The sequence below is a fragment of the Jatropha curcas genome, chromosome 4 (genome assembly GCF_041381405.1).
Source record: "Jatropha curcas cultivar XTBG-Jc1 chromosome 4, XTBG_Jcur_1.0, whole genome shotgun sequence".
Classification (NCBI taxonomy): Eukaryota; Viridiplantae; Streptophyta; class Magnoliopsida; order Malpighiales; family Euphorbiaceae; genus Jatropha; species Jatropha curcas.
Window position 1 is genome coordinate 2,025,283 of NC_143154.1, and position 7,130 is coordinate 2,032,412.

The following is a 7,130-nucleotide window of genomic DNA, read 5'->3' on the forward strand; positions in this document are numbered from 1 at the left end:
AAAGATGTTAACCAAGCAAAGAGCCAGCAAAGCAAAATCAGTTCAACTTAATAAACAATTCTGCTCAACTATCAATCAAATTTCTAATACTGAACATGGCAAATTTCTAATCCCACCAACTTCTGCAATTCAATCAATTGGGCTTGATGTTGTACCTATTACTCTCAATACTGAACATGGCATTAAAACAACATAGCAAAATAGGCAAGCAAACTTAGTTCAAACAATGACAACAGATTCTAAGTTTTAAGAGCTCATATTCAGAATACTAATTTTAAACCCAATAAATTGATCCCAAATCGCATTGAACACTGAATTTAGTCAATAAAAGCCTAGAATTAAACCCAACTCATAATATTCAGCAATCGAACTCCACTCAGTTATCAATTCCAACTCCAATTTAAACAAAATTCGAATTATCAACAAGCAAGAAAATTATAAAAACTTCCCCTTCAGCAAGTATTGCAAAGTTAAACAATAAAACCCAATAAAAACTTGCGAAACAACAAAACCCATAAATCATAATGTGCTCAAATAGCTTCAGCCAACAATCTATAATATAGCTAAGTTCTTCCCTAATTCAAATTCAGCAACAATTGATTAACTAAAAAAAAAACCCAATTGAAATCAATGACAATGCAGTAAATTGGAGCACAGACACTATCTTAAATCACGATTTCTATTCTAATAGGAAGTAAATTAATACCTGTTGCTGAAGTTGGCACGGAGAGGAATCAGATGAGGAAGGAAGACACTGCTGTTGGGTTTTTGCATCGCGCTGTAGAGTGACGTAGGATTGGGCTAAGGACGAAAAGAAAGTCTGTTTGGGTTTTAGGTCGTCGATCGGAGTGACAAAATTCTTGTCGCCGTTCTTCAGAACTCCTGCCATAGTTCAAGACTCTCAGCCAACGCAGATTTCGTCCAAAGAGCGCCTGTTGCCCCTGTTGCGCCTGCTGCCCCTGTTTGGGTTCTCTTATTCTCTCTTTTGTTTCCCTTTTGTTTCTTTACAGTTGCCGCACAAATATAAGGAGTTGTTAATTTTTTTTTTACCCAATATAATAACAAAGTAGCTGAATAAAAGAAAAAGAAAAAAAAAAAACTCTAAGTCAAATATACCCTCGTTGCTAAAATGAATAAACGCCCTATACTCACCCCAACGAACACAGAAAAATAGAAAATAAAACAACTTTAACCATGCCATTTAAAAACTCTATAGAAGTTAAACCCAGAAAAACACAGTGTCCCCAGGTTAGGGACGACACTGTTCATGCAATTTTTTGTTGTTTTTTTTTTCAAAAAAAAATAAATAAATAAAGAAAAAAAATAATAATGAAAATTCAGAGAGAAAAAAAAATATAAAATAAAATGAAACAGAAACTAAATGTTGGGTTGCCTCCCAGTAAGCGCTTGATTTTAACGTCTCCGGCTAGACGTTCTTGAGCTAATCAGCTATATTCCCTTGGCTCTTCGAGCCTCAAATTCTCCAATTGAGTAGCTCCAAAACCTTCATAAAATGGTTTCAATCGATGCCCATTCACCTTAAAAATTTTATTGGTCTCTAGACTTTGAATTTCCACTGCACCATGAGCAAAAACATTAGTAACAACAAATGGACCAGTCCATCTGGACCTTAACTTACCAGGAAATAATTTGAGTTTAGAATGAAATAATAGAACTTTTTGACCAACTACAAAGCTCTTCCTGGATATCATGCCATCATGGAAAGCCTTAGTCTTCTCTTTGTATATTCTGGAGCTTTCATAAGCTTCATTACGAATTTCCTCAAGCTCTTGCAATTGTAATTTTCGGTTATCACCAGCTTCACCATACTGCATATTGCAGCGCTGAATAGCCCAAAATGCGCGGTGCTCCAACTCGACAGGCAAATGACATGGTTTGCCATAAACTAAGCGATAAGGTGACATTCCTATCGATGTCTTATACCTGTCCTATAAGCCCATAAAGCGTCGTCCAGCCTGACACTCCAATCTTTTCTATTAGGACTCACAGTTTTTTCCAGTATAGACTTCACTTCCCTATTCGAAACTTCTGCTTGTCCACTTGTCTGCGGGTGGTAGGCTGTAGAGACACGATGCGTAATACCATACTTCTTGAACAGATTTTCCATAATCTTGTTACAGAAATGAGTTCCTCGATCACTTATAATTGCTCTTGGAATTCCAAACCGAGAAAAAATATGGCTCTTGACAAAATTCACTACTGTCTTCGCATCATCAGTCCGAGTTGCCTTAGCTTCAACCCATTTGGACACGTAATCCACTGCCAACAATATGTAGCTGTTCCCGAATGATGACGGGAATGGCCCCATAAAATCTATACCCCACACATCAAAAATCTCACAAATAAGAATAGAGGTAAGGGGCATCTGATCTCTACGACTCAAATTACCTGTCTTCTGGCAATTTTCGCAAGATTTGCAATAAATGTATGAGTCTTTAAACATTGATGGCCAGAAAAGTCCACACTCCAGAATCTTGCGAGCTGTTCGTTGAGGACCAAAATGACCTCCACAAGCTGATGAATGGCAGAATTTCAGAATGGATGGCACTTCCACATCCATAACACATCTTCTAATCACCTAGTCAGAACAAAACTTCCACAAGTATGGATCATCCCAAACAAAATACTTAGCATCTCTCTTGATTTTATCTTTTGCAGCTCTAGTTAAGTTTTCTGGTAAAGTACTTGCAACTAAATAATTCACTATATCAGCATACCATGGAACAACTTTTTGGAAGCTAAAGAGTTGCTCATCCGGAAAATCATCGTCCAATGGTGACGGCTTTTCATTCAAAATCAACCGGCTAAGGTGATCAGCAACAAGATTCTCGGACCCCTTTTTATCTCTTATCTCTATATCAAACTCTTGAAGCAAAAGAATCCAACGAATCAAACGGGGCTTGGAATCCTTCTTCTTTAACAAATACCTCAATGCTGCATGGTCAGAGAAAACTATCACCTTTGTTCCTAACAAATACGACCTGAACTTTTCCAAAGCAAACACTATCGCCAAAAGCTCTTTCTCTGTGGTAGAGTAGTTGCATTGGGCATTGTCCAGTGTTCTTGATGCATAGTATATGACATGAGGATTCTTCTCAATACGCTGTCCAAGAACAGCCCCTACAGCATAGTTACTCGCATCGCACATAATCTCGAAAGGATAGTTCCAATTTGGTGGTTGGACTATTGGAGCAGAAATGAGCTTCTCCTTCAACATATCAAACGCTTTTCTACACTCCTCATCGAACACAAAAGACACATCTTTTTGCAAAAGCTTGCAAAGCGGTTGAGCTATCTTTGAAAAATCCTTAATAAAGCGTCTGTAGAAACCTGCATGGCCAAGGAAAGAACGAATCTCCCGCACACTTGCAGGGTACGGTAAGGATTTAATTACATCAATTTTAGCTTTGTCAACCTCAATGCCTCTTGATGAAACAATGTGTCCTAGAATCAAACCTTGGTCTACCATAAAATGGCATTTTTCATAATTTAGCACTAGGTTTGATTCTATACACCTCTTTAAGACTTTTGTAAGGTTAGTTAAGCATTCATCAAAACAATTACCATAGACAGTAAAATCATCCATAAATACCTCAATAATCTCCTCTACAAAATCTAAAAATATACTAACCATACACCTTTGGAATGTGGCTGGTGCGTTGCAAAGACCGAACGGCATCCGTCGATAAGTAAATGTACCAAAAGGGCAAGTGAAAGTCGTCTTCTCTTGGTCTTCGGGTGCCACTGGTATTTGAAAGAAACCTGAAAAACCATCAAGACAACAATAATGAGAACGACCGGCTAATCTTTCCAACATTTGGTCAATAAATGGAAGTGGGAAGTGATCTTTTCTTGTGGCTGCTTTTAACTTCCTATAATCTATGCACATCCTCCACCCATTTTGAACTCTTGTAGGAACCAACTCTCCTTCAGCATTCTCCACTACAGTAATTCCTGTCTTCTTAGGCACTACCTGTACAGCGCTTACCCATTTACTGTCAGAAATCGGGTAAATCATACCAGCATCTAACAACTTCAGTATTTCCTTCTTCACCACCTCCATCATAGGTGGATTCAACCTCCTTTGAGCTTCTTTTGTGGGTTTGCTGCCTTCTTCTAGAAGAATCTTGTGCATACAAGTTGATGGACTCAACCCTTTAATATCTGCTATTGTCCATCCTATGGCCTCTTTATACTCCCTAAGAACTTGAACCAAGCTCTCTTCTTCAACCTCACTAAGTTTGCTGGAGATGATAACAGGCAATGTGTCTCCATTCCCCAAAAATGCATATTTTAAGTGGTCGGGCAGCGATTTCAACTCTAACTTGGGTGCCTGCAAAACAGATGGTAAAAGCTTCTCATGGTGAGAAGGCAAAACAATATGGCTGCGGCTACTTGTTAGGGGCTGATTTGTCTCCATCTCGCACACAATTTCCTGTACATTTTCATTAACTAAGAAGGTTTCCTCAATCTCTTTAATACTGTCCATATTAATATTCCTGCAAAGCACTAAATCAAGCTCGTCAACAGCATTTAATTCAAACATTTCTTGTGCTAAAGGATCAATTACATCAATAGAACAAATACTAGACACATCACTAGGGTACTTCATAGCCTCATAAACATTAAATTCGACTTTCTCACCATCGAACTCCATAGATAATGTGCCTTCATAAGCATCAATTTTTGTCCTTGCAGTGCGGAGAAAAGGTCTCCCAAGCAATAAATCAGCTACAGTCGAGGATTTATCATCCTCCATATTAAGTACATAAAAATCTGCTGGAAAAATTAAATCACCAACCTGAACCAAAACATCTTCTAGCAATCCCACGGGATACACTATAGACCTGTCTGCTAATTGAATAATAATACGCGTTTCTTTCAAGGGACAACCCTTGAAAGATGAGTAAACAGATAAAGGCATGACATTTATAGAAGCTCCTAAATCACACATAGATCTCTTAATCCCTACATTGCCTATTTTACAAGGAATAACAAACATACCTCGATCTTTACACTTTGGTGGGAGCCTCTTTCTTTGAATCATGGCGGAGCAAACTTCACCCATCTCCACCTTCTCAACACTATCTACCTTCCTTTTGTTGGTACAAAGTTCCTTGAGAAACTTTGCGTACTTGGGTATTTGCTTAATAGCATCCAACAATGGAATATTCACCTCCACCTTGCGAAAGGTCTCTAAAATGTCTTTCTCTTCACTTTCCTTCCTTGTTTTAGCCAATCTCTCGGGAAAAGGAGGTTGAACAGTAAAGGTTTGGGGCTGCCGTACTTCAGCCTGTTCGGAAGGCCCATTTCGGTGAATTTCTACCTCCTTTTCAGCTTCTTCCTTAGAACTGCTGCTGCCTTTTTTAGGGGCTGCTGTGTTTAGCTCTTTACCACTCCTCAAAGTGATCGCACTTGCATTTTCCCTTGGGTTTACCACCGTTTGGGAAGGAAGCTTCCCTTGTGTTTCCAGTCTACTCAAGGAAGACGCAAGTTGACTAATTTGTTGTTCCATATTCTGCATTCCCTTTCTCGTTTCTTGCTGGAATTCTTGTTGAGAAGTGGCAAGTGACCTCACAATATCTTCCAATGGTATTTTTAGGGGAGGAGCTTGTTGAGGAGGTGGTCTAGCTGGTTGGTATCCTTGGAAATTTTGGTTGTGGCTTCCATAGCTAAGATTAGGATGATTCTTCCAAGCATTATTGAAGGTGTTACCCATCGGTCTTTGGGGCTGCCCAGAATATCCTCCCATAGCGTTAACTTGCTCTTGATCACCATACCATGATGGACATGTGTTAGTTGGGTGATCGCTGCAACATACCTCGCACACACTTCTCTTCACAGGTTGCCCTGTAGCAATAGATTTAACAATAGAGGTTAGTTTGTTCAGTTGAGACTGAATGGAAGAATCACATACCTGATATAGCTTCCTGGAGGGTTCTTCAACTTGGCCAAATTGTTGTTAATTGGCGGCCATAGTGGAAATAATCTCTCTTGCTGCGAATGGAGTCTTATTAACAAGTGCTCCCCCACTAGCTGCATCAACCATCTTCCTTTCCATGTCAAGCATCCCTTCATAAAAGTACTGTATTAGGGACTGCTCAAACATCCCATGTTGCGGGCAGGCTGCACATAACTTCTTGAATCTCTCCCAATAGTCATAAAGACTCTCTCCAGCCTTTTGTCTAACCCCACAAATTTCTCTTCGTATGATGGCTGCCCTAGAAGCGGGAAAATACTTGTCCAAGAATGCTCGGGCCATATCAGGCCATGTGGTGATGGAACCTGGAGGTAGATTAAGCAACCACTCCTTAGCGGCATCTTTAAGTGAGAACGGGAATGCCCTCAACTTAATTTGCTCTTCAGTTACCCCCTGCGGTCTCATGCTAGAACAAACTCCATGGAATTCCTTCAAGTGATTATGCGGGTTTTCGGTCTTCATTCCATGGAAAGTCGGAAGTTGATGAATAAGACCCGATTTAAGCTCAAATGGCGCTTCCAACTCCGGGTAAGTAATACACATAGGCTGCTGCTCTACAGGGGCAGCCTGTAGCTCTCGAACAGTGCGGTTTTCGGCCATAACTTCCTCTTGGTCAATTTCTGTAAGAATCTCTTCCTGCTCAAGACTTTCTTCTTCGGTTTCAGCTGTAAAATCAAGGTGACCAGCTGCTGGACTTTCCGGTTCAGTTCCGGAAATCGATCCGGCCCACTTTCGCTCCTTCGCTTGTCTCCTTAGTGAGCGGGCTGTTTTCTCTATCTCAGGATCAAATAATATTGGCAAATTTTCAGACCTGGTCATTCAAAAAGACAACAAACAGTAAAGTTAACTAATCCCCGGCAACGGCGCCAAAATTTGACGGGCGTCGAATCCGCCAAAAATAATTAACCTGCTCTCCTACAAAATAAAACTTATAAATATGGTGAGAAGGGTCGAACCCTAGGGATTAGCTTTGTCGAAAATAAACCAGAACTGAAAATAAAATTAAAAATAGATATTGAAATGGGGGAATTTAATAATCGAACTAAACGAATTAAAATTAAATCAAAGAAATAAATGCAATAAAATTAAAAATTGAACCTGAACAATTGATAGTAAATTCAGCCAAGGC

At 39.6% G+C, this 7,130-nt stretch overlaps 1 non-coding gene and 1 pseudogene across 1 annotated transcript; one reads left to right on the top strand and one right to left on the bottom strand.

The window, feature by feature from the left end:
* Positions 1–1,445: 1,445 nt before the first annotated feature.
* LOC149496649 (uncharacterized) lies at positions 1,446–6,820 on the bottom strand (annotated as a pseudogene).
* On the top strand, positions 6,129–6,235 carry LOC149496650 (small nucleolar RNA R71). Its single transcript, XR_016320728.1, has one exon. It is a non-coding gene; the product is annotated as a small nucleolar RNA R71 (small nucleolar RNA).
* Positions 6,821–7,130: the final 310 nt, after the last annotated feature.